The sequence below is a fragment of the Cryptomeria japonica genome, chromosome 11 (assembly GCF_030272615.1).
Source record: "Cryptomeria japonica chromosome 11, Sugi_1.0, whole genome shotgun sequence".
In the NCBI taxonomy this organism is placed as follows: domain Eukaryota; kingdom Viridiplantae; phylum Streptophyta; class Pinopsida; order Cupressales; family Cupressaceae; genus Cryptomeria; species Cryptomeria japonica.
The window spans coordinates 109,133,928-109,150,150 of NC_081415.1; the positions used below are offsets into that span (position 1 = coordinate 109,133,928).

Genomic DNA, 16,223 nt, shown 5'->3' on the forward strand with positions numbered 1-16,223 from the left:
CTAAGTTTAAAAATATTATAATTATGAGTCACATAGAAGGAGCCTAGCTCTCCAATTTTCAAACCCTAGCTAATGATCTCAAGAAAATCAAGCTAGAAAGAGGGAAACGAACTTAACAATTATTCTTCATTATAGTTAGAAATAGGAATCCATTAGCAATTCATGACATTCCTTTCAAGTGTGGTCGCAATGACCCAAATTTAAATAAAGAGGTTATTGAGGAGTATCTGTGTGTAGGTCCACCCTTGAATTTTGTGTTGCTAGATTCTGATGTAGAGAAGGTTCCTAAAGGAATACCTTTCTAATAATGATATGTAACAGAGAAAATTGAATCTAAATGAGGATGTATGAATCCATATTATGAATAGAATTCATTCCTTTATTTTTATAAGTTTCGAGTTTTGAAATAAATTATGATTTTGCAAGTAATAAATACTAAAGTAAATGTTTGTAACTTGAGTATATTTTGAACCAATTCTGAATTCAATTTAAGTCAAGAAACTAATAAAACCAAGTTTACCTATGAAGTGCAATAATGGTGCAAATAAGAGTAAACCCTAGAAGGCATCAAACACCCGACCATGTGGAACCATAAGGAACCACCCCCCGTGCTAGGAGATGACACAAGATCCCACACACACTCTAGATCTAGGATGACATCTAACAACCAAATAATAACACTCCACACATCATGCAGCTAAAGCAAGCCTCAACATAAACATAAGACCTCTAGAGGCTACTCAACAAATCAAGACTCAAGGTGCTAGGACCTACATGTAGGTAAAAGAGTGTCATCACATGTGACATAGTAGGAACTTAGGAACCAACCCCAAGATCCAAGATGCACATGCAGAGCCATCTCAACTTTGAAGGAGTAAGGGAGATTAGCTTACATGGGTCACTAAGGCCTTCCCAATCCTATCCTGAATACCACCCTCAGGCAAGGTATTGGGACCACCATCACCATTTCTTATCTTATTATGGTGAATTACTATTACCCAACCCTCCTATAATCAATTAATTAAATTATCACTTGATTATAAGGTAAACTCCCAATGAGATATTTCGATGGTCTAGACTCTGGGTAACCTGGCTATCTACTTCCCACGACCCCAACCACTCACTTGGAAGCCCACTCCCCCTAGCATGCACCTAGACCTTAGGGTGACAACAATGCACGACACATAAACATGGGCTCTCAATACATCATAATTGGATAACCAAGGTTATAAATCAAATAATAATCTCCAAGAACATGAACAACATATGTGAAAATCATAGCCTTACATAGGTAGCCAAGAATCATCAAACATCAAGAATCTCATTATCAAAAGCATCCAATATGAGCCCAAAGAATAGAAACAAGGAATTTCCCATCTTTCTCAAAGCCCAAAAGAACATATAATCAATTATAACCAATAAACTGATTTTGGGATAGCTTCAGGAACTCATAACCCAATATACATTAGCCTATGGGAAAACATAGAATTGGATAATCAACTCAAAAAGCCCAAAAAACATAAAAAATACAAAAGACAAGGTAGTTTAGCGCATCCATGGGAAAGAGTAGTGCATAGAGCACTTCTTTTAGTGCATAGAGAACTTCTTTTAATGCATCCATGCCAGAGTCTAAAAATTAGAATATGGAACAAATGACGCATGTAGCACTGTATATAGTGGCGCATATAGCACCCAGAATAGCACATAGGACTCAACTTTTAGCACATACAACTAATAAATACTAAAGTAAATGTTTGTAACCTGAGTATATTTTGAACCAATTCCCAATTCAATTTAAGTCAAGAAACTAATAAGACCAAGTTTACCTATGAAGTGCAATAATGGTGCAAATGAGAGTAAACCCTAGAAGTAAATATGATTGTGGAATGGATAGTAATATAGATTTACCTCCACCTATACATGAAAGTTAGACCCTTTGATGATAAATATGGTGTGTGTCTTAATAGCCCCACCTTCATAGACTTGTGTGACTTGAATGCATTGTCCTTTTTATACATAATGATGTATATATTAATTTAGTAATTATTTTTTCTATTTCAAATGTTGAACCTATGGAAACTTATGATAGAGAGACATATACTTACTTTCACCTACATATGATGGTGATACACTTTCAACCATTCATATTACTTTGTGTTCATTTTGGATTAAATATCTTTGACGATTATCTTAGAAATGAGATTTAAGATGATAAAATTCTTTTATCTCTAGTGATATGTCTTATTCACCTTAACATGGCATCAATATCTTCATTTAGTTCTTGATGACTTTTGATATTCAAATTTGCACTTTGATGTCATTGTTGTCCTCTACTCTTGCCTAATCTCGAGAGATTGTATTTAATTGTGATAGATCAATGTAAGTTATCTTAGATTGTTCATTGTTATCACACTTATTTGCACACAATTTGATTTTATATAATTTGTGTCAATACATTTTTTATACTCTAGTTATTTAATATATCTATGCATGCATTTACTTTCATAAATCTATTATTAAGTGCTATATTTACAACTTTTTATTATTATTATTATTGTCTTGGATCAATGCTATGGCATAGTAAAATTGATCTTGCATCACATATAATTGACGGTCAAATTCTAAGGATTTAAATTCAATATTTTCCAACTACCACTCATTTCTTTCACTTTGAGTTGAATTGGTGCATATTTATGTGATTAGTTACTATTGCTTGGTATTTAAATGCATTTAGTTTGAATTTTTTTTTTATCATTGATTATTGTTCATATATCTTTTGCACATCAAAGAGAAAATATTCTAGGATTTTTTATTTTAGAGCATTACACAATGAACCTAGATTCTACATTGGCATCCTAGATTTGTATGATAGATTGTTTATATTTTAGAACACAATTATGCTTATTAGATGGCATGGTGATCATGTGATTCACATAAAATGTTGTCGTCATGAAATATAGGTCCACTTCTAGTTGGAAGGTGCATGGGTTACTACCAACATGCTCAAGTGATTCTCTTCCTCTTGCTTTGAAATTATTGAAGGCTTGATTTATAAGAGATAACATTATTGATTTTTATTGATATTGTACTATTATTTATACATTTTACTTCACATCTACGTTATAGTGTTGTATGTAATATGTTAAAGAAAGTATGAATTGGAAATTTGTAATACTCCTAGATAAACATGGTATTCTTTACTAGAATATACAAGTTCTCTCCTATTTATCCTAATATTTTTTGTTAAAAAATATTTTTAATGAATTATTTTGTAAAAAATTATGAGTAAAAGTTTTAAAAATAATTTTTATTTCTATCCTCTTATAGTTAAAGGGAACAAATTCCACATTCATATCAAAATATTATTTGGCATTTTTTGTTAATGAACTAGTAGGTTCGTTACACATGGTTTGTGAATGTGGTTTAAACACTAGGTTCTATGAGAATATTATGCAAGAATTTGTTAGGAAGATAACTAGATATATGTATTGAATTTATAAATGGGTGGATAACAGGGTAGAAAAGAGAAAATAAATCTAGGGAAGTTAAACTAAGTTTAAAAATAGTAACATAGAGAAAATTGAATCTAAATGAGGATGTATGAATCCATATTATGAATAGAATTCATTCCTTTATTTTTTTAAGTTTCGAGTTTTGAAATAAATTATGATTTTGCAAGTAATAAATACTAAAGTAAATGTTTGTAACTTGAGTATATTTTGAACCAATTCCCAATTCAATTTAAGTCAAGAAACTAATAAGACCATGTTTACCTATGAAGTGCAATAATTGTGCAAATGAGAGTAAACCCTAGAAGTAGTTAGGATTGTTTTGGTAAGCAATTAAAAAATCCAATGGTAAAGTTGGATCAAATGTTGACTATATTGAATGAGACTAAAGAAGGATTGGGTCATGGAGCAAGAAGTAAGAGGGATGGATGATCAAAATAATGATGAATCCAAGTCAAGGAAGGGTGAGAATAATGATTAGGAGCATAATGCTCAAGGTGATAAAAGGGAAGTTGACCAAGAAGATCAAGAAGATTTGAACTCTCATTTGAATAATGACTTAGCAAGAGATATATAAAATATTACTCCAGCAAAGTTTGATGCATATAGTGGGAATGATTCGAGGGGAACAAAAGAGTTTAAGGAAGAAAATGAAAATTATGATCAAAGGTCCCCTTCCCTTATTGATTATGAAGATGATGAGATGATGTCATGTTCTCAGGATTCTCCAATGGAAAAGGAAGATATCAATGTTGCTTAATTAAAAGGCCATATTATTGACCTCTAGGTTAAAGTTATTAGTCTTGACTCCAAAGTGGAGGAGTATAGATAGGGTTATAGAAAGATGGGCGAGGCCTTGAATTCTCTTTGTGGAAAAATTGATGGAATAATGTGCAAAGTGGCTATGGGATTTGTCTCAAGACAAAGTAAATTGAAGAAAAAAGCCAAAAAATACTAGGGCAAGGACAATGTCTAGGAGGGCGAGAAAAATGAGGAAGTGCTAGGTCAAGAGGCTTGGTAGGAGTAGATGAGAAGATTGGTTAGAAACTGGGATATCCTCAACAATAATTAGGTTGATGTTCAAGTTGGTGATGTGGTGTTGTTGTCTTTTCCTGTGATTATAGTTATAGATAGTTCTGGTAGTATCAATTTTTTCTTTTGGAGCAGTTTGTTAATTTTAATATTATTGGGTCAATTTTTGTGGACTATTTGGATTATAGGTTCTGCGAGCACCCTAAGACTGTTTTTAGTTTTCTTATGAGGATTTTCATTAATGATCTTAAGTATAATTAGTTTACTCTTAGTATGGTTATTTTATATATTAGTCTACCTGGTAGGATAATTATGGGGGGTTGTTTAACCTATTATGTTTTTTATTACTTTTGAGTGTTAGCTTATGTGTTTTGACTGGGCACTTGACTATGTGATGCTAGAAAGTTGTTTTGTAGCTCTTTGTTTGTCTTTTTTGTGAGGGTTCAAGGTCCTTCCCCTACTAAATTAATAAAAAACAATAATCGAAGATGGGACCAAAACATGGATCATTAATATGGAAAATCACTTTGAAATCAAGAGTTATTCTAAGATAACCAAGGTAGTTTGGAGAGCCTATGAGTTGTTGGGTAAGGTGGATGAATAAAAAGACTAATTTGGGGTTGAGTTTCTTAAGTCTAACTTGAAATCAATTTGCATTTATTTTTAGATAGATGTGGTTAACTCAATTATACTTTGATAAGAAACTAATTTTCAAAAATTACATTAGAGATACATGTCATTAATAGTATAATGGGAAAATTTCACTAGACTATTTAAGTATGTACAATATTAGCATGGTGAACAATTTTGAATAAGAAAATTCATCATGACTAAATACCCAAATTGGAGTCCAATGGTATATATTCATGGTCCAACTACCATGGATCAAGAATTTGAGAAGTAAATCAAGAAAGAACAATAACTAAAGTCCATTTTAGCTTATAGGGATTATATTAGGAAGAAGTTTGGATGGTCCAATTCATCACCATCCTTGATTAATAATAATTGGAGTCAAGACTTCATATTAAATACTAATGGAAAAGGATCTAGAAATAAAAAGAATGATCTCCAAAACAGAAAAATAAATAAAGGTTTTAATAAAAATTGGGAATTTGAAGAATGATCATTTCTCAAAGAAGAAAAGACTTATCTAGGAATAGTAGGCAAGGGGAAACAACAAATGAAATATTAATGCAAAGAACAAGAGAAGATTATATATTGAGTGAGACAAGTATAGTGTTTAGGAAGGGGTACATGGTTGTGTGTAGAATCATGAGGGGCCGAAAAATGGCGATATTATGACTAAAGTCCTGACTGAAAAATATCTATAACTTTCAATTGGTATCACATTTTCTGAATCTAAAATATCCATCTCATTCTATGCTTCGTATGTACTATAGGATTAAAAAAAAAATTGAATCTCATAAAGTTTTGACCAAGTTATGGTGGTCAAACATACGAGTTTTTATATTTTTAAAAACGTTGTAGTAAAAAAATCATAATTAATTTATTATTTTAAAAAAACTTACAAAAAAATGTGTCACATTTGGACATGATACTTCTACTTATATCTAAAATCTTATTAAATAAATATTATGATTTGATTATTGTTAGGGTGGTGAGATAGACACCTATTTCTTATCTTTTTCTTGAAATTTTAGTACTATTGCATTGAAATTTTAAATTTGCGTCATATAGATTTTTTTTTCCAAAAAATAACTAGTAGCTTAGAAACTACATTCAATTTTCTACAGATTCCATTCTTACATATTTTTTAAATAATGTTCGTAACTTATTCAAATTTTCTCATCAAGTTTCCTAACTTTGTTTTTCTAATTTTCATTGCCACTTAAGGGCCTGTTTGGCCCACCATGATCCTACACATACCCACATATATAGGAAATATTTTCTAGCTACCACCCTACCTACCATGGTACATAGGAAAGCCACCTAATTAGGATTAATACACCAACACCCCCCCTAAGCCTAGCTTAGATGAGGGTAAAAGAGTGGGTCTTGGCATCAAAACCCAATAAGTTACCCACGTACAATGCACTCATAAAGAGGAGAATACCATGTGGGAAAAAATTGCCCCCGAAATGATGGAAACGATGAGAAGTACAAAACCCCATCCAAGGAAAAAATAGTTCACAAAGAGAGAAGAAGGAGAGAGATCATGCAACTTCCCTCAATAAAGAATCTATTGCAGTGATAGTAGGTGTTCGACAATGAATATTGAAGACGATCCAAGTCCACCAAAAAACATTCCACCCCTTAAGAATAAATAGAACCATAAAAGTTTGTAAGTTATCTTCCCATTCCTAAAAGGAATATAAGAGAAGAAAACTCAAGATGTATGATGCCTTTGAACTCTGTTCAGGTGTTCAAGGCCACAATGATGAAGGTGACAATGCAAAATTTGATGAAGGCCAATATAGATCATAGTCCAAAAAAAAAAGACAACCCCACCAAATCTTGCTCAAATGTTCCTAAGAAAATGTCAAAGTGTGACCAATATTGATAAGGTGAATCACACATCATAGAGGATTTAGGTATAGTGAGGTCATTGATGTATGGTGAAAGTTGAACTAATGAAGAAATGGAATTTCTATGATAGAAGAAAATATAGGCAAAGATATAACATGAGGGTTTGAAGTTGCACATGTAACATTGGAAGAAGATGATGCAACTCCATACCTAGAAGCTATCAAGAAAGAGGATATGGATATTCTTAATGGTGTCCTCCAAGCCTGCAATGTTGGACTCTACAAACAAGGATGAAATGTATAGTAGAAATGTGTCCCAATGAGCTATTCCTAGAACACAATGAAAATCCTAGTCCACTAAACCACTAGAAGTTGTCAAAGAAGCATAACTAAAATTGGAAGTAGAAATAGTAGATGAAGTGTCCTCAACTTGGAAACACCAATAGGTGAAGAAACATGTAAGGCAACTAATTACACTTTGAGGATGTGTCTGCACAAGTTGGAGTAGTAGGTAACTTAGTGAAGGAAACATCACGATTAGATGAAGATTCAATATCTCCAAACAACTGCTAGATAATGACCCAAGCAGTGAATCTGTGTGATCTATATGATGAATATATCTCTCATAAACTATAATGCCTATTAGTCCATAAATCTTATCATTTATGTTAAACCACTTGTTCTTCTGATATTTGTCATGTGGCTTAGAAACAAGTCCAAGGAGATAAGGAAATAGACCACACGTATTACAATGATTTAGTATCACTTGCTTCCAAGATAAATAGTTCTCTAGAAACCTAAAAATAGAAAGATGAAATTATGGTTTTGACACGGTGCACCCCCAAAAGAAAAAAAATATCTTAGTTCATGATGACATGCATGATCCCCATGATATCTCAATTAGTCTCAAACTCCAAAAGATAAAACACATGTTACACCCCTCCTTGATTCAGTTTTAGAGACCCCTCTTACAATAGCCACTTTATAAGTGCAATGCATAAACAATTCCAAATGGAGTGAAAAAAGACACTTTCTACTAAGAGTGTGAAATTGACTCCATCAGATTGGGAACAAAAAAATAGGCACTTTTACAAAAATTGACACTCAATTTCAAGCTATCGAGCAAAAGTTATGCCAATTACAATTTGTTTGCCGATATGCGTAATATAGCTACAATTTTTACATACCTTTACAAAAAGTTTACAAATTTCCACAAAGTGATTTTGCAAATATGAGGGATTAATGACAAGAAAATGAATTTTACTAGTATAGGAAATTTCCAAATTTTACAATGACCTTTGATGCATTTAACTTGACGTTCTTCACTCCTTTGAATGCTCTTCACAAAACAAAGCCATTTCCAACAAACTTCACAAATTTTGCCCATTCCAAGGGCAGGTCATATGCAGCCGCCCATACCAACTCGAACCAAGCTGGATCTTGTAGGTTTGATGCTGCAGTGGAAATCATGTGAAAATTTCCACTGGAATGGAATGCCAAACTATTAACTTCAAAATGCAAAAAATCTGCTTTTTTCGGATATCAAAATATAGGCTTCAGGCGCCAAAAGAGGTTTCAACACTAAATTTTCCGATTTCAAGGTTGACTTTAGCGCCAAATTCATAGTAAAATAAATCAGTGCCCATTCAAACCCCAAATTGAGCCAAAAGGAGTCTTTGGAATTAAAGATTGAGTTGATTCGCCTCCAAATCGAGCCAAAGTCGATTTAGGCAAATCAATGGACAAAGATCTGAATTGGAAGACAAAGAATCTTTATGTTGAATGTCAAAGAAGGTCAGTCTTAAACATCACACACTAAGCTTTGACCGTTTAGGTGGCTGGTGTGGGTCCGCTTAGTCCGTTCTGTTCTTTTACACATTTTCGTTCTGGTAAACAAACACTCTTGTTACAGCCAGTAGGGGAATGTCAAATCAGTTATGCGCACAAAGGTCAAAAAGTGCACATTTCAAAGTGTCGCCTGATACCTAACTAAAGATGTTCTAGTAACCGTCAACTCAAAATCACTAGTACTTGTTGACAAATGTCCCAATAGTGGTGCACAAATGATCCAATAGTGGTACACAAATGGGACAAATGTTCCAATAGTTGTGCACAAATGGGCCAATTAATTACAAAAATGATCGGCTATTGGTACAAAACATACTCTTCCCCTAATCAGCGGTCAGCAGTTCCCGCACGTGACAAAACCAAACAAAAATTCAAACGTTGTTCCAGCGCGTGTCAAAACCAAACAAAAATTCAAACGTTGTTCCCCCGCTGCTCCAGAAGTTTAGTGGGTGCCATAAAGCGTCCTCAAGAGGCAGTCGAACTGTTTCACAGGTGTCCAAGCCGATCAGTCTACATTTGCCGGTGCAAAAATGGGAGCGTTGCATCAGAGTTTAGGTAATCATAAAAGCATAAACGATAGGGGGAAATAGTCTGGTAGACATGCATTCAAAATGGGGCAAAATAGGCAAGGCGCATGAGGTATTTCACCGAATGGCTCAAAGAAATGTGGTTTCATCGAAGCCTTGAAGCAGTGTATGGGTATCCATCAAAGCATTAACCATAGAGGAATTTTGTCAGATGTAGTTGCTATGCAACAAATGAAAGAATACATAAGGCACGTGAATTATTCGATGAAATGCCTGAGAGAAATGTGGCCTTGTGGAATGCATTAATTTTAGGATATCTGGGATAGGCACAAAATGAATTTTGCAAGATTGCCTTCAAATTTTAGATTTATTGAAGCATTCTTATTAAAAAGAAAGCATTAGAGTTGGATGGTTTTTCAGTAATATTGAAAATGTTTAAGAGTATTTTAAAGTGGGTGGTCTCATGATCTTGTAAGGTAGTTAAAGTTTAAAAGTTTAACCTTCAAAATTTATAGATGTTTAGGGTTTTATGAATTTATTTTTATTTTTTATAACAAAATATAATAATATAAAATGAAAACAAAGTTAATTTGAGAGAATTTAAAAACTTCAAATGATTAATAAGTGACAAAAAATTTCAAGGTTGAGCTTCTTATTTATTAAAAAAATATTTTAATTACTCTACCATTTTTTGGTCTAATAGAACTCCCTTTTCCTTAAGAAATAATTCTTGAAACTTTTCCATGGGACCTCAATCTTAGAAGTATTTAAAGTGACATAACTTTTGATTTGGATCCTAAAAATGATTACTTTCTCAGCCATCTATACAAACGTGCACAAATGGTGCAAAGTTCAAATGATAGGGAAATTAATGAGTGATGGAAGAATTAAAAGATCCATAGATGTAGTTGGATTGAGGGCCATAAAATGGTAGATTCATTTTGTGTAGGAGACAAATCATATCCAGAAAAATGAGATTCATGCAAATTTGAAGAAGTTGGCATGGGAGATGAAAGTAGGAGGGCATTTTCCAAATTCATGACATTTACTTAATGATGTGGAAAAAAATGAAAAAAAAATATTTATTTACCATGATAGTGAAAAGGGCAATTTCTTTATTGGAGTTGTGAAGAACCTTCAAGTATGTGTTGATTACCACACTACAATGAAATCAATCTCTACAATTTTTACAAGAAAAATTGTTGTAAGACATGTGAATTGTTTCCATGATTTAAACATGGAGGAATTTTTTTATGGAGATTATTGCTAATAGTAAATGAAGTGATATGGAAAATAAGATTGCACTATAATAATGTGCACCATGTTATACCTAAACTAATATTGAAGGAGTAAAGTTTAGTTTTAATTTTTCAGAAATTTCTTTTTCTTTTATTTTTTCTTTTGAGAATTTGGCACTATGGACTATGACATTGGCTTCGTAAAATTATAACATCCATAGGGTATAATATAGATCACTATTATATACTATTGTGGTGTCTATTAAAGATTGATTTTATGATAACATGATATTTAATTGAATAACATATTCATAAGATTGAAAAATATATATCATATGAAAAGTTGGAGGATGAACAATGTAGTTGAATGACATACATTAAGTACTCATCTTCATCCACTACTGCTTCTAATAAAACTAGTGTTGCTACATCCATGGCTTCTAATGATTAGTGCAACCATATTTTCATTATCTTCCAATTTTGTAGCTACTTGGGATGATTACTTCATATACATTGTAGGTTCATTTTGTCAGTCCTTATCTTGTAGACTTTGAGGACACTATTTATGATATTCATCTTGTAGATTGATGTTAGCTCCTATGAAATCGCTTCATCTACTTCAAATATTGTATAGAGACCTTTGAGTAGCATTTGGAGGAGGTGTCTTTGTCTTTGTATAATGTTCTACATTAGATTTTGGATTGCATCTTCATAAATGTAGCCTTGAACACCAATGATAATCTTATGTAATCCTATGTCTCACTCTAGTCTATGTAACCAAGGAGTTCTCTTTGTATTCTTCATTAATTCTCACAGTATACTTGCATCCTTTGATAGAATAGCATTATTTTGTCATATTTGATATGTCTTGTGCTTTTATTGAAGCTCCTAGATCCTAGGTGGCTACATCTTTAGCCAAATATTTTGTTCTCTAAAACATTCTATACCAACTCTTACATAAAACAATCACGATTATGATAATCTTAATAATATTGTGATTGTTGTTGTCAAAACCTAGGAATATGTATTTTCTTATGAATTGTTTGTAAATATATTTGTACGTGCTTGTCTATAAGTAATACAATTTATATAGTTTTTTATTTAGTATAAAATGTGTATAATTTTTTTCTATGATACTTTCAATTGTTGATAGATGGGACACTTCTAAAAGTTTGAGTAGTACAATAATTTGATAGAGGAAATTCTATTCTCATCAAGTACTAACTAACTCATCAAATATTTCATGTACATGAAATCAATAAATCTATGCTATCAATATAAAAGGTTATATAAACCTCATCTATCATATGCCTTAAAATCATAACCATTATAAATAGTGACCATTGCACTTGCTCTTTGTTGGTGCACATTAAAAAAAGGCCTTAGGCAATTAATACACATTTTATATAATAGAAGATACGCTTGGAAAGGGTTCTTCCTTCTTTCATTATCATAATGTCCTCAACACATTTAATGACCTTGTCTAAATAGGACAATCATCACTTTAACAAATATTAAGACATTAGAGAAACATATAAAATTTATTAATAAATTTAATCAAACCAACTATCATCATAGATTAAGATCATACTGAATATATTGATGTAGACTTGGGAAAAATAACTATATTGAGTTTGTTTTGTGTAGATGTAACCAAAATTCATGGTTTCAAGAAGAGTTTAAGCATTCTTGGTGAGACATGAAAAATATTAAGAGTCAACTAGAATAACAACTCACATTTCTTATTTGTGAATATCAACATAATTCACTAGGTTTTAAGGAAAGTACTATGAATGATCAGTGCACCATTAGAATGAATAGCACACATGTATGACTATAATTGCAATAATATCTAAAAATAGAAAATGAGTTAAGTGTAAATTAACAATTTTAATTTATGCCAAAAGGAAATGTTTGTTATAAAGTGTTGCACGATGGGGATATTTATTCAAATATTAGTCTACCCATTGTATTTCTCATTTAGTTGTATACCCACTTTGATGAGAATGTCTTAATGACATGCAACATGCTCTTATTTTAAGCTTAGTTCATGGCTAGATTCCTATTAACACCCATTTCACTCATGTTTGCATCATTTTCTATGCATTCATTATCTAGTCATCATTGTTGCCCCTTTATTCATACTTACTTCCATATATATTCTCCCCCTACCTCAAAATTATCATTTTACCCCAATGTTCATTTTTTAGTGGAAAACAAGGAGAATTTTGTATTACATATCTGTTCATAGAATGTGTCCTATTGACACAAGCATTACACCTCTTAACATTGCAAGTTCTAGCAAATTAGTTTATCATATTTTATTATCATAATTACATATAGTATCATCTAAGTAAAGGTTTAAGATACAATGATTAGCATTCAAATGGACAATCTAGATCAGTAAATGTTTTATTTTTACTCAAGTATATCATTTATGTGACATCCAATGAAAAATCGTATGATATAAATTCGAAATCTATGTAAGATAATAAAGCTAGATATTAAAAACCTTAATTGCCACATATATGTGAATGATTCTATTAAATGAGACAATACTTTATTTCCTTCAAAATCAAATTTTCCAAACACTTTATTGCTAGTTTTTTATCCATTATATGTTTTGAATCTACAATATTTTTATAAAAAAAGTAACAAATAAAATAAAATTGTTTAGATTATTGACGTGATATTGCAGAAATTCAAATATCATATTATAAATCCATTTATAAGAAAAAAGATGTGTTCAAATTTCTCTAATTCACTATTTAAGTTAAATGCTCTATACCTAATGGACTTAAAAGCTAAGTAAATGGTTTAGCAATGCTGCAAGAGTCACTAGAAGAGTGTATGAAAGATGGATGTAAGCTTTTTCCCATTATAAGTGTCTGCATTTGCAGGTCTACATAAAATATTTTAAGAAACAAAAAGCAGACCTGTTCATACACCAAATTCCTCGTTTGATTACGTTTGACTAAAACCACACGAGTTTTTCAAAATCCATGAAAGCACCCATATGATTAATTGATGAGTGTGCAATATACTATACAGACCAGATTTTTGCCAAGTAATGGATGCATACCCCTTTATAAATATATAAGACTTCAAAAAAAGAAACAGAAAAATACTTGTATATAGGCACAATCAGTACATATAGAGCTCATTTTTAAAATAAAAGATCAAAGATAAAAGCAGAGAAGCTATATAGGCGGTCATGAACTGAAAATAAAGTTTTGTGTGTTTAAATAAACCTACATTTGCTCATCCTTCACATTGTTTGTGAGGAGCTTTTATAGCAATGACCTTGTCATTTCATGAAACCGCATTTCTTTGAGCCATTCGGTCAAACACCTCACGCGCCTTGTCTATACTTCCCCATTTTGAATGCATGTCTACCAGACCAATTTCAACTACATTGGATGAAAGTGGCCTGTTGTTCATGCTTTTACGGACACCTAAATCCTGTTCCAATGCCCCAATTTTTGCACAGGTTGCGATTACGCTGGTAAAAATGTGAACTGATCGGCTTGGAGACTAGTGAAACAGTCCGATTGCCTCACAAAGACACTTTATGGCTCCCACCAAACTACTGGAGCAGCGCGGGAATGACATTTGAATTTGAGTTCGGATTTGTCACGCGCGGGAACTGCTGACCGCTGATCGCTGATCGCTGACTGTAACAAGAGTGTTTAGTGGAACGGAAACGGGTAAGAAAACAGAACGGATTAAGCGGGCCCACACCATCCACCTAAACGGTCAAAGCTCAGTGTGTGATGTTTAAGCCAGCCCGCCAAAGAATTGTAGCAGATAGCACAAAATTGTAGGTCGACTCAAATGATGTCTCCAGACAAGGTCAATGATGCAAATAAAAGGAAGATATCTGATAATGAATTTCTGCCCAAAGTAAAGTAGATTTTTGGCTGCACCAATACACAAGACAAGTAGTGGTCCAAGAGCCAAATTAACGCCTCAAACAAGTTGATTGCCACAGCACAGAACTATGAAACGCCAGAGGCAGATTCAAATGCACATTCGTGTCTCCAAAAAGCTAAAGGATGTAGTTCAATATCATCATGCCTCCATAAATGAGCACCAGTCATGATTCAATACACAAAAAGTGCCAAAACAGGGTTGATATGACTAGTTGAATGACAAAATCAATCTAAAGCTACTATATGCCTTGGTCGATCTGGAACTTCTTGCGCTAGAATGCAATTCCCGTAGGTTCAGAATGCAATTCCCGTAGGTTCAAAATCTGGTTCAATGTAAAAAGGAACAGGCCACCTGTTACCTGCAAAAAGGAAAGCCAAGGAGTGAATTACTGCAAGATAAGGCAAAATGATGACAAGGAGGATAAAGTGCCCCAAATCGAACCGAAATATTGAGGTAATCAACTCAGATTTGTGCTAAAAAGCAGATAAAATTGCAGATCAATGCAAATATATACAAATATTCACTCCAATTTGCAAGTATTTTGCTGAACAAAACAAATTATGACTTCCACAACTATATTTACACAAATATTTGCAGATTCAAGGTGTAAATGATGAATTATTTGCAGACTGAACCAAATTTGTGAAAAAAAAACTGAGTTTTTACAAACAATTTTTGAATTTCCTTAAAGTTGACAAGAATAAAAGTTGACAAGAATTTGGAGATTTGAATGCAAATCAATGCCAAAAAAACAGAGAAAATAATTTCGACAAGCTATTTTGCACAGATAAAGTAAATTTTGCAAATTTTTAGGCAAATTTTTAAAATATTTCATAAATCAGCAAATCTTTCACAAATATTTGCTAAAATGAAAGAGAATTTGCAAAATTTGAATAATTTTTACTACAAATTGAATGAATTTTGATAAATAGATACAATCCTTCAGCTGAATTTGCACAATTAGACCAAATTTGCATGAAATTCTAATTTGCAGCCACCTCATTTATCTTCATGAAGAAATTGCTTGCGAATCAGTTGCATCTTCATTTGCACTATTCAAGCTTTGATACCATGTGAGATTTAATCAAGAACACTAGGCAGGTGGAAATAACAAATGAGAGACATGCAAATCAAAATAGAAGATGAAGTATTGAGAGAGATGAGTAAAGTGTATAGGAAGGGGTACATATATATGAAAGATGTTCTATATACCAACCTACCTATCATGCCACATAGGCAAGCCACCTAAGCAGGATTAATACACCAATAAAAAGGACCTCCTAGTGAATGTTTCAATTATGGAGACCATTACATGAATCAATGCCTAAAAGATGTTAAGAGAACCATTATTGAAACCATTCTATTCATCTCAACGAATAACATTTCAACAAAGAATCCAAGAAGTTGTTGATAACCATCAAACAAAATATCTGATTGCACCAATTGTGATTAAAAGTACTTTATTTGGAGTTCCTATTTCAATTTTAATAAATGTTGGTGCTTTTATAGCAACTAAATTATTGAAGAAATTTCTTATATGATTTGGTTATATGGCTAAACATTTGCCAATTGAATATACAAACTAGTAAGGAGCTCAAGTAGAGAAATTTCTTTTAGATGTTGAAGTAAGATTTCCCATATTTGCAACAA

At 32.4% G+C, this 16,223-nt stretch overlaps 1 long non-coding RNA gene across 1 annotated transcript; it reads right to left on the bottom strand.

Annotated features, from left to right (window-relative positions):
- Positions 1 to 13,821: 13,821 nt before the first annotated feature.
- LOC131037626 (uncharacterized) lies at positions 13,822 to 15,715 on the bottom strand. Its single transcript, XR_009104265.2, has 2 exons — positions 15,572 to 15,715; positions 13,822 to 14,931 (listed from the first exon to the last, which is right to left on the bottom strand). It is a non-coding gene; the product is annotated as an uncharacterized LOC131037626 (long non-coding RNA).
- Between the last annotated feature and the right edge of the window lie 508 nt (positions 15,716 to 16,223).